Source organism: Bactrocera latifrons, unplaced genomic scaffold, assembly GCF_001853355.1.
Source record: "Bactrocera latifrons isolate USDA-ARS-PBARC rearing strain unplaced genomic scaffold, ASM185335v1 scaffold_0, whole genome shotgun sequence".
Classification (NCBI taxonomy): Eukaryota; Metazoa; Arthropoda; class Insecta; order Diptera; family Tephritidae; genus Bactrocera; species Bactrocera latifrons.
This window is the reverse complement of record NW_017534406.1, coordinates 2,033,776-2,055,250: the sequence shown is the minus strand read 5'-3', so window position 1 is coordinate 2,055,250 and position 21,475 is coordinate 2,033,776. Positions and strand designations below refer to the sequence as shown.

The window sequence follows — 21,475 nt, the reverse complement described above, 5'->3', positions numbered from 1 at the left end:
CATTTCCATATACAGTTCAAAAATGGAAGAAATCGGATAATAACCACGCCCACCTCCCATACAAAGGTTATGTTGAAAATCACTAAAAGTGCGCTAACTGGCTAACAAAAAAAGTCAGAAACACTAAATTTTACGGAAGAAATGTATGAAGGAAGCTGCATCTAGGCCTTTTTTTAAAATTGAAAATGGGCGTGGCGTCGCCCACTTATGGACCAAAAACAATATCTCTGGAAGTACTCAACCGATTTCAATGAAATTCGGTATATAATATTTTCTTAACACCCTGGTGATATGTACGAAATATGGGTGAAATCGGTTCACAACCACGCCTGAAATCTCGATTATCACTTTATCATGCGAGAGTATAAAATGTTCCGTGACACCCGAACTTAGCCTTTCCTTACTTGCTTACGAATAGCTTTGCGCTAAGGACGCATAACACACAAATAATATTCTTTGTTGACAGTTTGGCCGGACGGAAGGAGTTCGTAGTGTACCACGCCTTCATATGCGAAGAGAACTGTCAACATAATCTTGATTTTTCACCTGTTTTGACATGTTTTTTTCGGCTTCGGTTCACCTTTACCACGAGATTGCTTCGATTAGTCGTTTGTTTCTCGGTTGTAAGCAAAGAGCCAAGACTCGTCGCCACTAATAATATGTTTTCGGGCATTCTGGTAGTTGGAAAACATTGCTCCACAGACGTTAACGCTGTTTTTCGAAAAAAATATAGTGATTTTGGAATCAATCGTGCTTTTACTTCTATTAGGCTCAACTGATTTTTTCAAAATTTCAAATTACTTACCTTTCCAACATTCCAACGATGTTAGTAAGATCTCTAACTATTATTCGTCGAATCATTCCGAAATTCCAAAGATGCCAGTAACATCTATGACTATTAATCGTTAATTCTCAAGCTTCAATTCCTCAGCAAATCTGGCATCATAATCACCAATGGCTCATGAAGGTTTCTGGCTCTCTAGGAACCTGATTTGCTGTTATTACAACCTCATTTGACTTCGCAGGCAGTTAGCAAACGAGATTTGTGATATTTTTTCCGATTTATTTACATTGTTCTTCAACAGATCCACCGAATGCTGAATTACACATTGATTCCACTATTTCACAGATCCAACTTAAACTCTATAACTCTCTAATTACCAAAAAACACTTCTAATCATTATCGAACTCCCTAACACTCTGCTGACTTTGATCCACAATCTAAAACTATCAATAACGCTGTGAGTGCCACACAAAAAAGGATCATTAAAATATGGCTATTCGTAAAGTCAAACTCTGCACTTTGATTGCAATGGATGTCGAATTGATATTTGTGGATATGTGTGTCGCCAAATGGTCTGCATAGCTCTTTGCGCCTACACGAATCTGTTTAAGGGCGACGACTGCACGAGTGCTGAAAAGTGCAGTTATGTGTGTCGTACGCCTGCAACACTCTATGAATATCGTCTAGTGGAAGGCACGAATCTGCAGACGATGCATGTGAGTGCGATTGGTGCAGGGCAATAACGCAGCACTTAACGTTCGAGTCGGCTCCAATGCCTGAGGGCACCCACTCGGCTTTCGCATTTGACCATTGATGCCAGTGGACAGTGCGATGAATTGAAATTGCGTTTGTCTGTTTTGGTGAAATAGCCACCAGGCACATCTCTATCTATGTATGTGTGCGTATTTGCTTCAAGCGCAAAATCTCTATTGCCCGCACATACAGTGGAGAGCGCAAGTGTGTGCACATTGAAATAAAAGTGTGAAAAAAGTTGCTTAAAATCACAAAGCGAATGGAAAATATTTCTGCTTCCAACGCTCGCTAAAACTGTTTATATATACACGCTCTCCATGGATTCATATATATATATAGATTTTTGTCTCGGCTCATGCTTTATGAATAAATTTCCTGTGTATTATGAGTGCTACTCCCTGTTATGGAGCACTGCGTTCAACTTTCTGCCTTCTTTTGTTCCCCGTATTGAACTGGTTTCGTAGTGTCTGTGAATTGATAAATTGATAGTGTGTATTAAAAATGCATAAGCCAAAAGTAGAACTTTGGCAAAAGCTAGCTTAACTCACGCTTTTTTTCGTAGTAATGAAGTTTTATGGGGTGAATATGTGCTTAGTTTCGTTTAACAAAGTGTGTGCTCGAAAATGTAAATTTAAGGAAGCCTGATTGAGAAATATGATTTCTGGTATTTCACTTTTTAAATTTTTCGTAATTTTACAAGTTTTAGATTGCAGGGATTAAAAGGTGTTCACTTTAAATTTATGGGACTTTAAAACAAAAGGTAATATTATTTATAAAGTTTACTTCAAATAGAAGACATTTTGTGACTTTGACCCAGAGTCAAAGTTATAGCATAATCTTTTCCGGTCGCGCAACGCTTCAGTTTTACGGCGCCAGATCACTGAAGCATCTTTTAAGCGGAGGTGATTGCCTTCAAGGTAACGGTAGACATACAGCTCCCGAAGTGCAGCAATCTTCAGATAGTTTTACTTTGAGTTCGCTGATTGTGCACTGAAAATTATTCAAGAGGTGCATGACCTTATTAGCAGTAACTTTTCTTGTGTGGTTACAGTGGAATCACCGGAATCTACAAAGCCGATGTGCTAATTAGGAGGGCACCTTCACTTAAAATTCATCCGTTTGGAAGCGCGTCAGTTTTCCAATATCTTACAACTGGGTTTCCATTGAGCTCGGCAAATGCTGGTCAACAACCAGTACATTTGCGACTGAAAGATCTTTCTGATTTAAAGTGAACCTCCGTACTAATTGCACTTAGCAAATATAATCTCGCGGCAATTCTATTCTGACTGGATACTGTCTAGCATTGCAACCGGATGCCGGACTCAGAGTCCCGCAGAGGTTTTAGGTGGGCATCGAACCCTACCAAGGTGGTTAGTGTGTCCATTCCACACTACTAATAATGCCTTGGATTTTCAGGGCGCTGACTAACGGTTTCCTTTGATCCTTTGTGTTTTTGAACGCCGTGGGATAAGGCTCTAGTCAGCAGGTAATCACATTAACTACACCGGGCCGTGGATACTGTCCATTAGATATACCAGCGTTGTGACTAAATATTTTGTGGGATGCTCTTTGTCAAAGCTGTATGAAGAAAGTCCAATTGCAATCATCTTGTCACTTTCTTCTCTATTTCCCGGTTTTTGCCAGACTGAGATTGAAATATCTAAGTAGAAATACCTTTGGAGTACATATGGTAGTGACTGGGATTAATAGTAACCACCTTAGTACATTTGTGGGGTTTTCAAAACAATTGATCCATTTTTTTTCAATAAGGCCAAAGACAATTACCGAAATGCTAGTGAGATCCATCGATTTTGGAACAACTCTATAACCTAACTTAATCTAATATAGGTAATATGATGCTCTTAGTGTACCCACATATATCTCTATTATTAAGATTTTATTTACCATTGCATAGATTTTCGGAAACAAATTATGACAGTGCTTCATATAAGATCTCGTAAAAATAAATCCATTAAAAAAATCTGTTCGATTATCAAGTGTTGTGTACAATAAAATGTTGGCAAGTTGGTAGTAATTTCATAAGCCACCCTCATTGAAACCCATAGTTCTATTAGAAAAAAACTGGGGCAACCGATTTTCACATGCTTTTCTTCAGTACGAATTTTTTACCATTAAAATCATTTGTCATGAACTGGAACTGTAACAGGCGCTTGGTCCAAACTGTTAGTTGGAAGCATAAGGATTTTCCAACCTAGTTTTCAGAGTTTCTGGCGAGAAGCCGCTTCTACTGTCTAAAGCTAGCCACTTCTAGCCGATTTTTTCCTTCAAACATTACAATTGTTGACAGCAAAGATCTGCAGTAAGAGTCTAAAGCTAGCCACTTTTAGTCGAACACTATGCAAATCATTTCTGACCTCCAATTTGGGCTTGACCACCGTTTACAGCAGCTAACAGCGATTCAACCACGACTGTTTTCGTTTTAATTTGTTGTAAGTGACTCTCGAATCCATAGCAAAATTATTATATATCGTATTTTTATTGTTCTCATTCTCCACATAATTTCGAAGCTTGCTCCTGCAGGCTATTCTGTGATTGTGTGTTTTTCAAATTGACTGAAAATTATTTCACGATAAATAAAATTATAAGAACTATAAAAGACACTTAGAATTGATAGAATGATAGATATTCTGTCATTTTATCTGGAAATTGGGATGTAGAGCGTTGAAAAGCTTTGTAAGATTCCTTTCTCTAAGGATTTTCCATCACACATTGTTCTTTCTACTTTTGCATGTTACCATTTGACGATTGTCATTCTCGTGATGATCTCAAAAATCTGCTTCAATGTAAGACTTATCTCGCGCCATATTTTCAGCCACTATTTTCGACAGTATTGAGTCTTTCTTGTTTGCTTCTCTAAAGCCGCTGAGACAAAATATAAAATATTATAAAAGCTTTGTGGGTATTTCCTAAAGGACACTTGGAATAGCTAGTTCAGCTAAGTTCCACTAAACTTCACGCATTCTGAGAAAAAGCTTAGGTGCGTACTTCTGGATATGTCTATGCCAATTGCAGTCAACCAAACATCGTACTTGCTTTGCTCAGCCTACAGCTGCCATCATATTCAGCTCCTTCTTGAGAGGATGTGTTGCTACGTCTCAAAAGCACCCCACCAAAATAAACTCAACGTTGTTATTTCTTCTTTGGCTTATGTAGGACTTTATATTAAGCACGACATTTCATACTATATATAGTGTCAATTGCAGGCATCTCTCACCTCAACATTTTGTGGTTTCTAACAACAAATTTCAGTATCAGCACACTTTGCCTTAACTTTAAACATTTCATTGCGGTGTTGCTTTTGTTTTTGCGAATGTGTGTTTATGGCATGAGCCTTAGCCAAAAATAGCATCTAAAGTAGCTACGCATGTTACGGAAACCAAATTCGTTCTGGCACATTACTCATACGTCACGGCGTCCATTGAATGTCTAAAAGCAACAATATATTTTGTATTGTGGGGTATAAGTAGTATTTTTTTAAAGAAGTTCGCAATCAACTCTGATTTGATCCCTTAAATTGTGGAGTTGTCATATTTATTGTGACAAGTAGCCGCACTGTGGAGTGAGCTGGATGAAAATTTACAAGAATTTCGAGGTTTTTTCTTAATATGAATAAACATTTTTATAACAACTTCAGCTTAGACCGGCACTGTCATCTTTGTTATAGAATATTTTCATATTAAAAGCATAATATTTTGATTTATTTATTTATTTTCGACATTAAACATCACTGTTTTTTTATAATTCTGGGCTGTATTAAATTATCTCTTACTTGTACTGAAAAAAGTTAAATCTTTACTCATTTAATGAGTATAAGAACTCCAGACTTATTTTTTACTTGGAAATGGATTCGAAATCTAGTACTTTTTGTTTAATTAAATAGAATACACAGAACTTCTAGAAATGAAACGGATGTCGATAAAAAGCCAAGATTTTTTGAGGTAGCTAGCACAATACCAGCCAACGCTACGTTTGTAAAAATTATGGCAATCGAGATACTTCAACTTTGGTCTGGCGAAATCTGAACTGCAGTAGAAAAGAAAATTTCTAGAAGTTGCCACCTCATCTTGTTCATTGCAGCCAAGACAAGTTGTGTCTTCGGAAATATTTAGCCTAACTGTATGAGCGCCAATGGTATTATATCCAGTTAGGAAGCCTATCATTCCGGTAATATGAATCTTGCTTAGAGATAGCAGTTAAATTGACCTTTTATGCTTCACTATTAACCAGAAGGATTTTGCAACATCATAAGTGGTGATTGGCTGTTCAATATTTGTTGAGTTCTCGCGAAGCTCGTAAATCCAAAGTTCGAACGCTATCAGATAGGAGAACCCCTGCTCATTCGCATCCTAAGTGAATTTGGTTATGTGTGCTGTTACTTGCAAGCTCATCGGTTGTACGATTTCCGCCGATTTCGCTGTGACCAGACACCCAGGGAAGTATTATGTGAAAGTTTGCTGATTAGAGCATGCAATTTTTGACTAGCTCTGAGCTCGCTGTTTGAAACAAGAGTAGATATTTTATAAAGCTCCTGACAGAAGAACCGCCCTCCAACCTTCGATTCAACAGTGTCAAAGTTTACTGCACCTCTTCTGCAGCATTTCCGCTGTACCCAAATATCTCTCAAAGCTACATATGGCGTGGAGAAGATGCACCGAGGTTTCGCGGCGCAGTGATTCCAGTTATCAGCGCTGCAGTCGAAGTGTGAGTAGATTTCGGAATGTATCTCTCTGGAGCTCTTAAGTTGTCCACTTTGTCGGAGTCTAATGCAACCTTGACAGCAGTCATCATTTAGTGCCAACGTTGGTGTTGTATGTATTGCACCATTAATGCCAATGAGAGCTGCTCTGCCGACTGCTTAGATAACTTTGATTCTGAAGAGAATAATCTGGAGTTAATTTTCCTTTTTCATTTCTTTTCTACCTGCTTTGGGAATATGAAACTTGAAGTTATGTTTTGTAGTCTATTAGAACAGTTATCTTATTTCTGATTCTCCAACTTAAACCAAGAGACTTGGATTATTGTACTTTCATACTTAAACGCCTTAGAGTATGTAGAATGGTTGACGTACTCGCCTAACTCCTTAAGGGAACATATATTTATTTTATGTATCAAAAAGCTAGAGTAGTCTGTTAGTTCCTTTTCCTTTTTTACCCTGAACAGGTTATTGACCATGATCTGTCGATCCGTCCGTACGCATGATCCAACTCAAGTCCTTCTATGAAAAACTTTTTTATTTGACGAGATATTTTCACGAAATTTAGCGTGAATTATTATGTAAAGACACAGTGGAATATCCGATGAAATATTTTAGGTGGCACCACTATAGCACATAGCTGCCATACAAAATGCACGATCAAAGTCCTTGTATGAAAATTTTTTTTATTTGATGAGATATCTTAATGAAATTTGACGCAGACTAATAACCAAAGCAGCGGTATAATCTCAAAAAAAAAATTGTTCACATCCGATTATTATAGCGTATAGCTATCAAATAAAAGCTGAACGAGCCAACTTAGAAACTTGTACGGAAAACTTCTATATTTGGCAAGATATCTTCACGAAATTTGGCGCGAATTATTGCTTAAGATAATAATGCTATCTTCGAAGAAAATTTTCAGATCGGATCACTATACCTCATAGCCACCAAACAAGCTGAACTTAGTGTTTGTATTAAAAAGTTGTTTATTTCACGAAATTTTAAAGTCCGTGTAGATTGTTCAGATTGGCCTACGTGCGAAAGCTGACTGACCCGAACGATTTGACACTATTGTATTGGGAAACATATTTTTTTCCCCTTTTTGGATCAATTGAATAATTATTTTAGGCTTCTCAAGTAGAATTTGACCCAAAAACAAATTATAATATTCAAGTACAAATGGCTATGACAATCTGTTTGTTATCTGAAATCCTTAAATTTTCTTCCCCCTTCAGTAATTTTCAAAGAGGAAGAAACATTTATGGCACTTCCTTAACTCTCTTTGTTGCAGTGTTTCTTGCCTACGTCGGAATGACCCAAAGGCACACCTGATTCATAACCATGCAAAAAATCAATGCTGCGTGTGTTTGTGTGTGCTGTGGTTGAGCACATGACCGCACAACACTAATGCTCTACGTTTCGCCGCTGTATATGTAAATGTATATATTAAACGTAACATATGTTCCGATTTACAGACATATATACAGTTCAGTCAGTCATTGCGTGTGTTGCCCATGTGTGTCCCTTAGCTCCCCCTGCGGCAGCGCAAGCATAATGCAATCAATACCGAAAAATCAATGACAACAAAAATGCAAAAGTCACACAGTTTGAAAATCGTTTGCCGCCGCTTATACAAATGCAGCTGCTAGTGTGCGTATAAATACATGTGTGTGTGTGTGTGTGTAAATGGCTACTCACTCACACCAAAGCACTCAAAACACTCGAGTTGCCAATTCAACGGTATGCCATGTGTTGTGCGCCACATTGTTGTTGTTGTTATTACAGCCACTTGATTGTCGCCGAAAAATTTTCGTTTTCCACAAAACGTGTGAGCTCCTTCCTGTCAGTAATCGTATAAGTGTACATTCACCGTCTGTCGAAATGTCTGCAGGCGCACATGTCACTCACACAATCGCAGATACACACACACACAGCAGTTTTCAACTCCATTTCTCCCCGGAGGCAATATTTGTTACATGCGTTGCCTATATTTATGTGTGTGTGTGTTTGTGTTTTGTAAATTATATGCTTCAAAAGGCATGAATCCCCTCATCGTGGCATACTTAAGCGTTAATACACACATGCATATAAACACACATACATTTATGAACACATATGTATCCAAAAAACACCAAATCTCACACACAGACAGCCGTACAATCGGTGATAACTTGAAAACGAAAAATTTTTGGCTTATGCTTCTCCACTCAATTTGGCTTTCTGCCACACACATACACACACACACACATATACTGTTAAACATAAGAAAATACACATGTTAAACATTTTGTGCTGCTTTTCGACAAATATCCTCAAAACAATTACAATATTGGCGACATACGTGTGACAATATGCTGGGATTCCTTACTTTTACAGCAACTATTGGATAAACCCACTGACGCATGGACGGACAGTTTCAAGCGGCAAATTGAATTTCCTCGATTGGAATTCTGCTTACATGCGCTAGCTGCTACAAACCCCATATGCGCTCATATGTATGTGTGTGTGTGTTTATTTTTGCTTGTGTGCTGCCTGATGGATTTGGGTGCTTCCATGTGGGTTTACTGCGGTGGGGACAATGCAATTTACGCTTGAGCTTTTACTTCACCAATAAAGACAGTATTTCGTTGAATGGACGAATGCAGGCTTTTGAAAATATTTTCTTAGCACTTTTAAAAATAACATTGTGAATTTACATTCTAAAATTGCTGAATGGCGCCACTTGAAATGGAATGAAATATATAAATGATTATAAGTGCTTTTGAAAATTTTTCTCCGCCTTCGAAAATTTTCCACTTTAAAATAAAACCGATAGATTTTAGTATTTTTGCATTATCCATGGTGATGATGGCCTGGGTCATAAGGAGTGTGGAAAATAAGACCTACACTCTGTACAGACGACCATACACACAGGTAGGAATTCTGCAATTCTGAGCCCAACAATTCGGTATTTCGGTGCATTATCGTCGGATTTTATAATCTTGCTAACTAGTTTGATCATTGCGCTCAAATCATTGCAATGAAACTAAATTTATGTCTTGCTTTTTATGGACATCCATTCAAGGTTTGTTGTCTGATGGGTTCTAAGTATCTAGTGTCGGATTTGTGATAGACCAGGACATTGACAGAGAAAGTGGAAAATAGTCTCGGTATTCCCTTATACCGTGCAGCTCCTTGATATAAGGCAGTTCCTAAGGTGCTCTTCAAAAGTTCAGCCTTACGTCTAAACTGTGCGTTTCAAAGTAAACAGGACTTTAAAAAATAAAAAACATAACAAATGATTTTTTCGACAAAATCAATTTATTTTATACAAAATAGTCTACTTCTGCTTCAATACAGCTTTTTGCATGGTCCAAATGGTCCAATGTCGAAGGAGTGTTTTAGCTCGTTGGCTGGTATGGCCGCCAATATGCCGGTGCAAGCCTTTTTAATGGCCTCTATATCCGCATAAAGCTTCCCTTTTATGGGCAAATGCAGTGGACAATACTGTCGGAATCATAAAAACGAATCAGCATTGTCTTATCTTCACTTTTGACTTCTCCATGCACGATTTTTTGGGTTTCGGCTCGTCCGCTGCCTTCCATTCAGCAATATGGCATTTCGTTTCGGGATCATATTGGAAACAGCACGTTTCAGCAACAGTCACAATATTGTAAAGGAAGTTTTTGTCCATTTTGACCTTTTAAATGATGTGCTTCGCATGTTGGATTCTGAGCAATTTTTGGTCGTCAGTCAATTTGTGCTGAACGAACCGTGCACACACCTTTCGTAAGTCCAAATGTTCGGTCAAAATGCGATAAATCGATGTTTTAGAGATGTTCAATTCCATTTCCATGAATTTCAGTGATAATTTTGGCTGATTTGTGATGAATTCACGCACATTTTCGATGGAATTTCCGGTGATCACGGATTTTGATTGGCCCACATGTTGATCGTCATGTATGTCCTCACGATCACTTTGAAAACTTTGAAACCACTCGTGCACTCTGCTATGGGATAGGCGTTCATCGTCATAAACTTGTTTCATCAATTGAAAAGTTTCGGTAAAATTTTTACAAATTTTAAAACAAAATTTCGAAGCTGTGGTACTTTATTGCACTACCCCTAACCAATAGCTCAAGAGTGGAATCATTCGTCACTGTTAAGAGCTACCTTGAAGTTGGCGAAGTTTATCCTCTTGGTAATTTGTCCCTTGTTAGAATAGTCTTTGGTATTACACCAACTAAGTCCTTCAGCGGCTAGGAAGATATTACCTTACCTCTGCCAAACCCTTCTGCAGTCATTTGAAGCAGTCTGTGATTGGCTACCTAACCGATTATTAGGTGAAGTGGTGTGAGCTCAATCATGTCTTCATATAAGAAATACCCCTATGAAGGCTATTAAAGCTTCCAAAATTAATGTTTACATTGTTTCTTTAACAGTTAAGTTTTTTGTATATTTGCTTCACTCTTATTTGTGTCAAAAATATATTTGTACTTTTATCTGACTGAACCTAACTCTTGCTCACAAAAATTCTAAACTATTAAATTGCAAATGAATATCCGAAATTTATTTTACATCTATACCTATTAGACTGAACGCACAATCGAACAGACACTCTTCAGGCAACGGTTGGCGGTCAATATGCCATGGGAACGCCAGACGTCGGCCATTTGCCTGCATTTTAAACGACAACAAAAAGGGTCAAAATGTGTAATTTTATTTGCTTATGCTCGATAATTGAGCTGAGCGAAAATAACTTGCTTTAACCCTAAAAATAATATTTTAATATGTAGCATATAATAAAAATACTACAAAAAAATCTTTAGACGGCCTCACATTACAATGCTTTGATGCGTTGCCTTTGAAGGCCAGCCGAGGTGAACAAAGCCAAATACAAGGCTTTATTTTTTTATTTTTCGATGAATCACAGTTAACTCTCTCTTGTGTTAGCCGCCGCACACGCTTGAACCCAAATATTAACTGTTTACAATGTTAGCAATAAATGTTTTGCTTTATTTTAATTTTATTCTATCATAAATTGCTAGGGTATTTTACCGCTTAGATAACGGTATAAAAGAAAAGAGAATTGAAATTTTAATTACTTATGTATAAACCTTTTCTCACTGCTCTCCAATTACTTGCAGGTGAAAAGGTCAACTTCGCGTCTCAACCAACTTCAGGTGTCTTTTACACGGGTAAGTTTTAATTTGATGCCTCGTTTATTTGAATTTCGGCTGCGCGCCTATTTCAGCCGCGCTCGAGAGCAATTGAAACGCAATATTTGACGCGTAGGGAAGTGGCGTCTTTGCTGCCATTGAGATTATCTGCTTTTTCGGATGGGCAAAGTTTCGAGTCGAAGCGGCCAATTTGCCGCACAATATGCCAGACGTTAGCGCATCGAGCGGAGGAGTGATTAGGAGCAGTGTGGGAGGAGAGGAGGAGGAGCGAGCGGCAGTAAACGCGGTCACTGCGCTACTCAGCCGTGATTTGACCGTTTTCGCAGGGCGCATTTTTAGTCAGTTTAGCAATTTAACAATCTCTCTACGTCGAAATTCTCGAAGTTAGTTTTCGGATTTTGTTTTGACTTCAGAAAGTTTTGCCTATAAATTTAACGCAATTTGCGTAAATGCGCAGCCGGCGGGCTCGGGGTTTCGGGGCAAGTGGAGTTGCTGCGCTGCAATCGCTTTGACTGTCATTAGTCAGTCTCGGCTAAAACGACACTTGTCTGAGCGCGTGCGTGCGCCGGTTACGTTTCAAGTCAAGCATGTAGTTCTGGTGGTTAGCTTGCGTTACAGTCGAAAGTTTTCCAAAAACGGTGTTAAGCGTAATTTTTTCGTCTTTCTAACTACTTTTCGCTCGGCTAATACGACTGTGTTTGGCAAATTGCCTTTCTTGCTTTGCACAGTTAACTTTGCGTATCTTCCGCTTAGCAGCCAGCCTTGTGCACTGGTGACAGGAGAAAGGCTCAAACTTCTTGTACAAGCGGATGGACTTTTCGAAATTTTATTTCAGCAAAGTTTTACTAGTTTCTAAGTAGGTAAGTAACTAATTACAGCGTCGAGAGGCAATGAAACCGAGGTTAATGTAGTTCGAGAGGGTGAAAACTGGCAAATGATTTTTTTTGTATGAGATTAGCTGAAGTTTAACTTACTCCGAATAAGAAGAATAAGAAAAAATAAGTTTAGCCAAGTATTTATTTGTTGTTGTAGCGGTAAAAAACATTCCTGAAGTAATATCGAGAAATAAAGCCAAGTTGACAGCTCTTGCCCAGATAAAAATCTAGGTTCCTTAAGCTCAATTAGACCCGACTGTCGTCGAAACGCCTAAATATTGCTTTAATTTTAATTTATCTACTTCTTTTCTAGAAAAAGCGATCTTATAAGATTCCGAAAGGGGTCGGACCATAGGAAAAGCGGTGTTAGATGAGTGGCATTCGCTGGTATGCAGAGAGATGGTTAGAGTTATGCCGGGACTAATAGCGTGCTGGATAACTTTTTGGTATTTCGGCATCGATTTTGGATAAGTAAGAGTTTATTCTGCTTTAGTATTCAGAAGAAAGTTAAATAAGAGGCATCCTAGATTCTCGAGTAAATTCGAGGTCTTCCTCTGCAATGGTTGCGCGTTTGACCTTCCATTCTCTGTGAATCTGTTCACGGCCCCACAGTGAGTGGCGGTTAGCGCGTTTATAGAGTTTGTCATGTCAGAAGTCTGATCGGCGCACTCTTCTATTTTGTCGACGCAATCGAGGAATGATCTCTTGATGTACCTAAATGGTGTGCCCACAGCATTAGTTTGCACCACTTGCGGGTCACTAAAAGAAATTTTCCTCTAACAAACCGTCGCCTAACCTGGGAACAATTTCGCTTATTGCAGGTTTGCATTCCATATTCCCCATATCCTGCTTTTTGCTAAGGTGTACATCCATAATTTTGGATAGTGCAATGTTACCATCATCATACCATTTCGCAGTCCGTCATTTTCGTTCAAAGGGAATACAGATGGAATTTTGCGACACTTTCCAGAGCAGATGGACCATAATGAGGTTGGTAAACATGCTTGTTGAATCTGGAAGTTTCACAAAAAGGCCGTAGTATCGTATCGTGAACTCGGGTAAGCTTTCGACTCGTAACTTATCGGCGCAATTTGAAGTTAGTAGACGGTCATTACATTCATGATGACTTAAACCTGCTTCCTTAAAAAGTTCAAATAACAAGCTGGAAACCAATTTGTATTAACCTCTGCGTTTATCTTCCTCCAGACTAATTTTTCCACCTATTTGGGCATATTGTTAGAGCTTCTATAAACATAAAACCCACGCGTTTGAATTGTAATTTACTTCAGCGAAGGCCCACTGTGTATACCTTTGGACAATTTTTTGTAATTTTTTTTTTAAATGTTAGCGTTTGTAGCTTGTGCGCGACTTACCGCTGTTCTTCTATTGTGGAATTTGGTCTATATCTAAAGAAGTAGATGTATAGGTACTCATATCCTTTAATAATAGCGTGTTGGTCGTTGAATAAAGTCGGCTGATTATATCCGCAGAGAGTTCAGCTCATGCTTATTGTGGTTGCTATCATCGATAATCGGTTTTGGTTCTCGCTTTGGCGATTTGTATAGGTCAACTCCCTGGTAATGTTTCCACGGCGCCTTGATCTGGTGTAAACTCACCTCAGCCGAATGTATTTATGCCAGAGATCGGAAATGTTTTCTATCTATCAGTCCATTTTGGAAACACGAAATACGAACATATGTATCTGTGTCCAAAAAATAAGTTGATATTTGAATTTAAACTGCGCGCGTCGAAGGATTTGGAGATTTTTTTTTTTGGACTTGATCAGTTCGCTATTTTTTATAGTAGTTAGATTACGGCGATTCTAATAATGAGCAGCTTCTAAAGACAGAAGCTCGTTTGCATAATTTGAGAACGTTATCTGAAAAACTGAAGAGCTAGCTCGTGTAAATATTGAAGCACAGACAGATCAATATAGTTAAATCGACTCAGATCATCATGATGATCATTTGTATATCAACTCATACGAGATTTCGACATTTCCTTTGAATGTTAGAAACTTTGTGGCAAAAAATAATATGGCTCTTTCAAAATATAAATATGCTCCTAAAGTTTGTAATGGAAATTTTAACCCACTCCCAATTTTTTAGATGATAGATAACGTTCTACCATCAGCAAATATTATTTACGATGTCAGTAGAAAAATGAGGTTTATATTGTAGACGAGATCCATTGTAGTTTTTAAGAATTTTAATCTGTAAGTTTTCTAAGAGTTTCCATAAAAATAAATTACAAAATTTAAGACACATTCGTATTACTTTGGGTTCTTAGATCTTTTATAAAAAAAAAAAATTTTTTTTTCTCTTAAACTTTTATATCCTTTAATATCTCTTAAAGGCGCAGCGGTTGATCACTGTCAAACCAGGCTAGGTTTTCACGTTCAGTAATCGGTAAACTGCTCACTTCTTCTCCAGGGAATTCAATCAGTGCATTTTTTTTTTGTGTTGCGTCTATACTTAAAGTCTACTCAAACGCGCCAAACAAATTGCATGAAGGCCGGATTTTTTTTCGTGAGTGAAAACGAGTATACTTTTGCAAGTTTTTTTTACTACGCACGTGATGCTGCAACGTGATGCATACAACCAGTGAGCAATGAGACATGTAATCCATAGCAATAACAACAACTGAATTTCAAAACATAGTTCAATACAAAATTTTTCGAAAGCTTACAACTCGGCGAATAACTCGCGGCTGCTTGTGTGTGGCTGACTCGCTGTCTATCCGACTGCCGCCATTACCCAGATACCCATAGCTGACGAGCACTCATGTACGAGTATGTGCCACAGTGTGGTAGTTATTTTTGTTTCTTGTTTGTGCGAGTTGTATGGCATCCACATATTGCCGGCTTGTCGGTTGTTTACCCCTAAATAAGCGTCCGACTGTCAATGGTGCGCAATCTGCCAATTTGTAAACTAATACGCGGGCGGATAATCATGTGTGCACATATGTGTGTGTAAACGTGTGTGCTCATGCCATTTCTGCTGAATTTGAGCGCATTCTTGCGAACCCGGCTCCAGCTCCAGCATCACTTCCAGGCCGAGTGGTGCACTTATCGCTCGATGGCGCTACTATATTGCAGGCATACCGTTATCGGGCACATAGCTGCCATGAAATGCACCAAACTATTCAAAATATTTTCTATTCCTTGTTGTCGGCACGTAACCAGCAGCTAGCAACCAACAGCACCTCGGCATGTCGGGCTCTGCATGCAAATGCTCGTGCGTTTGTCTGGACATATTTGCTGCGAATGCTATGTGATCAGCGCTGAAGTTTAGTATGAATAAAAAATAATAATAACGGCAAATAAAATAGTTAGGAAAATGCATGCAATATCCGGCTTGTAGTTTCGACATGTCTGCAACAGCGATTGACAGTTAAATAGTCGATGATAGTCAATATTATTGCGATTTCGTGCTCCAGACACCGGGAAAATACGAAAGCGCGATGGCCTTTAAAGCTTATGACAGCGTCACAAATGCGTATTTAGCCATATACTTATATATATATGTATGTATTTTATTTATGCAAATAGACACCGTTGCACTTTAAATCGCGCCAGGTTTAGCAAAATTGCATTAAACATCACGTAGCTTAGCGCGCTTTCACAGGCTTAGCGTGAATTTATAGTTTGATTGCATATCTATAAAGGGCTTTCGAAGTACATGCGATCTTTAAGCTGCACAAATGAAAGAGAGGTATTTGAACTCGGGAAAAATGCGTGCTTTGTTAAGAAAGACTCATAAATCCTCATCCTGATTAATGAAATTATCGAAATTTACAATTTTTTAGTTCCTAATTTGAAACAATATTTTACAACTAAAGATTGAGTCGATTCAGGCATTGTCCGTCTGGGCTGTGAGGTTCAAATATTAGTGGCAATATGGTTCTTCAGTACTATATATGTGACCTGGTCTACGAAAAGGGAGCTAACGTGCGAAAACTAGTTTATGACTTTTTTGATTCTATCACGTGATCTATCCGAATCAACTAAGATTCTTTGACACCTATGCCCCCTTTCCGTAGACCAGGTCACGTATATTTATAAATTAAATAACCAGTATTCAAAATATTTATGAATTACTTTTAAAGGGCTGATTTTTCGAGTGCCTTTAAACTCTTCTAAATAAATAGCGCCGTTCATTATCAATAGTTATCTAGATTATGTCTCACTCAGCCGTAAGACTTAATGTTTTGGTTGTGATTTGGTTGACATACTTCATTGACAGCTCTTGGTTAGGATAGGTTAGATTAGGTAGATAAAGCTAGACGTCTGTATGAAGCCCAAACCTCTCTCAAAAGTATGTATCCAAAGGCCCATCAGATATCGACAAGTTGCCTAGAGACTGCCTGAGCCTGTGTTTGTAAAAAGTATGGTAACTGAGGTATTTCAAAGCTGAACAGTTAAGGAGAGAGTCATTGGATGTTTCCACCACTTCTTTCTAAATGTAATACTGACCAGTTGGGTCTTTGAAAATCTTTGGGCTCACCGCGTGGGTCAAAATGGGACACTCTACAGTTAAAACACCTATAATTGTGGTGATTTGAGTCTTGCTGACAGCTAGTAGTTCAATGCACTTTTTTACTCTACCTAAAGTTCTTAACTATTGCCAAAAATGATGTCAATCACTCTCATTAAAGTGTTAAAATTCCAAATTTAATACGCAAACACTTGCCAAGGCAGTAACCTATCCACATAATTGCCGCAAAATGACTTTAATGCCTTACAAGCTACGTGCCACGCGCATTTAAGTGCCGTCACTAACTATATTCTTAGCTTTTACTATTTTTGGCGCTCAGCCGCTCAAGTTTTTATGCCCTAACGGTGCCACTGTGTGAATCGATAAATCATGCTGCATACTGCATGCCGCACGTTGCACGCTGCACTTCATAAAGTAGGTTACGACGCATGCACATACACATGCGTAATTGTGTGTGTATGTATGTGTGGCCTGAAAGGCAATTAACGGCATACAAATTCAAGTGCAAAATGTTTTACAAAGCGCAAGTAGCCGAGCTTTCTCGAGCTTTCGGTGCATATGTAGGAGTCCCCTAAATATACATGCATTAATACACACACAAAAATATAGGTGGTGATGAAGTTGCTACGTGTGCCAGGAAGCCATTTGCTAAGTTCAGGAAATTCCACGGTATTGGGTGTACATGGCGTATGAGTGACCTGTAATAATTAAATGAGCCTTCAAATTCAGGCGCACACAGGTAAATTAGTTACCGGCGGTGTGACGGCCGTTTGCCGCAATTTTGTTGAAAATTCATCGGTGTGTGTGTGCGTGTGGAAAGTTTTCATATTAGTGTTATTAGTGTGGTGGGGCGTTCGGAAATTGACAACGCATATGCGTATAGGAGCAGTGACTTAGGGGCACATACGGTATTGAAGTGTATAATATTTTTTTTTTAAGTTTTATATGCATTAGCTTCTTAATAATGAAATTTGTTTTCATCGTATTGCTTTACTACCTCGTATTAATATACCCTGAACAGGGTTTGTCACGAAGTTTGTAACACCCAGAAGGGAAGAGTCGGAGACCCTATAAAGTATATATAGAAATGATCAGTATAGTGAGCTGAGTCGTTTTAGCCATTCTTTCCGCCTGTCTTTCTGTCCGTCTGTCAGTATATATACGAACTAGTCCCTCAGTTTTTAAGATATCGTTTTCAAATATTGCAAACGTTATTTTCTCTTCAAGAAGCTGCTCATTTGTCAGAACTGCCGATACCGGACCACTATATAGCTGTAATACAAACTAAGCGATCGGAAAAAAGTTCTCGTATGGAATACTTTTACATTTGACAAGATATATTCACAAAATTTGGTATAGATTATTTCCTACAATGTAATCTTCGAAGAAATTGGATCTGAAGATCAGTTAACTATAGCATATAGCTGCCGTATAAACTGAATGATCGGAATCAAGGGCTTTTATGGGCAAGTTCCTTATTTGACGATATATCTTCACGAAATTTGGTATGAGTTATTGCTTATAGAAAGAATGTAATATCGGAAGAAATTGTTTAGATAGCTTACTAGAGCATATAGCTGCCATACAAACCGAACTCGGAATCAAGGGCTTGTATCGAAATTGCATTTGACGTGGTATCTTGGCGAATTTTGACTTGGATTACTGATTAGGGTTATAATAAAATTTCCGAAAAAATTATTCAGATTAGATTACTATAGCATATAGCTTCCATATAAACTGAACACATAGTTACCAAAAGAAATTTCACTTATGAATCGTATACTAGCATCGGTGCAGGCGAATTTAACAATTTTGATTAATTATGTTGGTATAAAACTGTTTATCACTGGGGGCAGATGATAAATCTTATTGAAAGCATTTTTCTAGTACTTACCAAAAATCAGTAACTCCATAATGGTCCTTTTAGTTCTCTATTGCCACCATATTATTGAGGGGTCTAGGGTTAAAGATTAACAATCTGTTTTTTGTACTAAGATTCACTATCATATCTCAACTTTTACACACGCTATAGCTTGCACAGAATGATGGCCGGACAGACATGCAGATTTCATCTCGTCTCGTCATCCTGATATATACATACATATCTGTATGTATGTATACTTGTTGTATACTTGTATACATACATATGTATGTGCATATAACATTATATGTGACCTGGTCTACGAAAAGGGAGTTAACGTGCGAAAACTAGTTTTCTGGGAAACAGCTGTTAAAAATCTCATCTTCCATCCGAATCAACTAAAAAGTGAAAATTGATTTTTTGGATTTTTTGACACCTAAGCCCTCTTTTCGTAGACCAGGTCACATACATATATACATATCTCGATTAGTATTAGGTGATTCGAAACTATTACACGCTGTAGAAACATTTTGCAAGAGTATAAAAACAAAGCAATCCCTCTTTATTAGCATTACTGTTGAAAAACTATTCGTAATTGCTGTTATAATCGCGGCAAACACAAGGTAATGTTATTTGTTCGTTTTATGTTACTGCTAATCCGCCGAGTTCTTTTTCTGTAATTTCGTTAAAGCATACACAATAGTGTAGGAATGTAACATATTTGCGCCTATGTACAAACGCAGTTGCTGTCTCTTTATCACGAAACAGGGGAGCAGCAGTGCCGAAAATTATAAGAGCAATGGAATAACCAAATGTTAATACAATTTCATTCATGTTCGTTAACATTCTCTGTTTGATGGTCATGTGTCTGTAAGTGCGCGTCGGTGCGTGATCGCGATCGAAGTTTGCAAAGCACAATGTGTTGGTTTCGCAAACATGTTTCAGCATGTTCGTGCGAAAATTGTGCTTTTACTCGAATTCCTAATGATTTAGAAACTAAATAATGTTAAACATATAAATTTAGTGTTGGTAAAACTATAAGAGCTTACTACATGTTTAATATTTATCGTCAGGTTTAAGTCCATATTGATAATAGACAAATCTCGTGGGAGTGCTACTTATTCAAAATTTGACACATATAACCATTAGATGAACAGAACTATTATACTGTGTAGCAACAGTTTGCAGAGTATAAAATGTTCCGAAGGCACTACTTAATTTTATTGAATTTATTGCACAAATAAACACAACTGCAGCAACAAATAAATAGTATCGCTTACAACACGCATGCTGTATACATATGTACGTACGTATGTACGAATTCATCTATCCTTGCTCTGAGTTTGTGTAGTCGCAACGTTGACTAAACCGCATCGAAAGAAAGTCATGCGACGAAATTGCAGTTCGCGTAAATTTCTGCAAAGATTTGGCTTTGGCAGTCGAATAATATTTACGACCGCGCGTGCGAATGCTGAGACAACAATAACGATGGCAACAGCCGCATATGCAAACAGCAACAACGCAAGTCTTTACAAAGTCAGCAGCTTTAAAGTGCTTGCGAAGAAATTTTCAAATTGCATTCCATTGCGATCACACATTTTGTTGCTATTTGTGACACTGCTTGCTTACTATATACAATAACAAGCTGCGTTGAGTGCAACGCGTGTGTAGGATTCCATTGGCAACTGTGCTGCGCTGCAAATCCTTGCAGTTGTACTTAAATAAATAATTTTCACTATACTTTCCGCATTTTGCGCTTGCCTGGCATCGTTTTGTACACTTAGCTCGCATTAATTTCAATCGATACTTGTTAGATGCTGGCATGTGGCATTGATAAAAAATGTATTTAATCTAATAAGAGCAGAGCAAGTCAGCTGTGCTGTAGCAACGCAAACGCGCGCGTAAAATCTACAATGCCCTCACGTGCGCCTGGCCTTATTTAGCAGGCACTTCAAGAGGCTCACGTCTTCTTTTGCGCTCGTTTGTTGCAACGCTACCGCTGGAAGCTAGCCAAGACATAAGTAAGAGTTGGCGTGATGCTTGTTTATTCCTTTATATGTCTATATACCATATACTATAATATATATACGTTCTACGAGTACACGCCAGTGACAATGAGGTAGTGTTATAGAGACTAGGGTGAATGACTCTCACAATTTGCCGCTTGCTCTCTGTATATGTATACTAGCTACAGTCTTGGCTCTTTGCTTCCTACCCCATTCATATTTGGAATCCAGTTCTTCGCAGGAGGTAACAGAGAACACAGCCACACGATATTAGAAAGCTTCGATATATTTCTATAAAGAAGCATCAAGACTCATCGAAGAAACTTGTTCTTTTTTGGGGTAGTCACAGCTTACGCCGTTATAGTCGAGTTTACAACAGCGTGCTAGTAATTGTTTCATCGCTATTTGGCGCCAATTGGAAATTCCAAGTGTAGTCAAGTCCTTCTCCACCTGGCCTTTCCAAAGAAGTGGATGTCTTCCTCTGCTTCCCCGGCGGGTACTGCGTCGAATACTTTCACAGCAGGAGTTTTCCGTTCATTCGGACAACATGATCCAGCCAGAGTAGACGCTGTCTCTTGATTCGCTGAACTATGTCAGTTTTATCGTATATCTCCTGCCATTGCTAATGCGCAAAGAACCTTTCTCTCAAAAATTCGTCCACACCTTTGCACCATATATCAGGACGGGTATTATGACTGACTTCTAGAATTTGGTCTTCGTTCCTCGAGAGATTACTTTACTTCTCCATTGCCTCATCAACCGAAGTAGCACTTGTTGGCCAGAGTAATTCTGCTTTGGATATCGAAGCAGAGGTTGTTTTCGGT

General features: G+C 38.3%; 1 protein-coding gene across 1 annotated transcript in view; it reads left to right on the top strand.

The window, feature by feature from the left end:
- The first annotated feature begins 11,385 nt into the window (after positions 1-11,385).
- LOC108970615 (myosin-G heavy chain-like) overlaps positions 11,386-21,475 on the top strand; it is a 374,599-nt gene continuing 364,509 nt past the window's right edge. The window contains exon 1 of the mRNA XM_018936137.1: positions 11,386-11,431. The gene's annotated coding sequence lies outside the window, so the exon portion shown is untranslated. The remainder of the gene's footprint in view (positions 11,432-21,475) is intronic.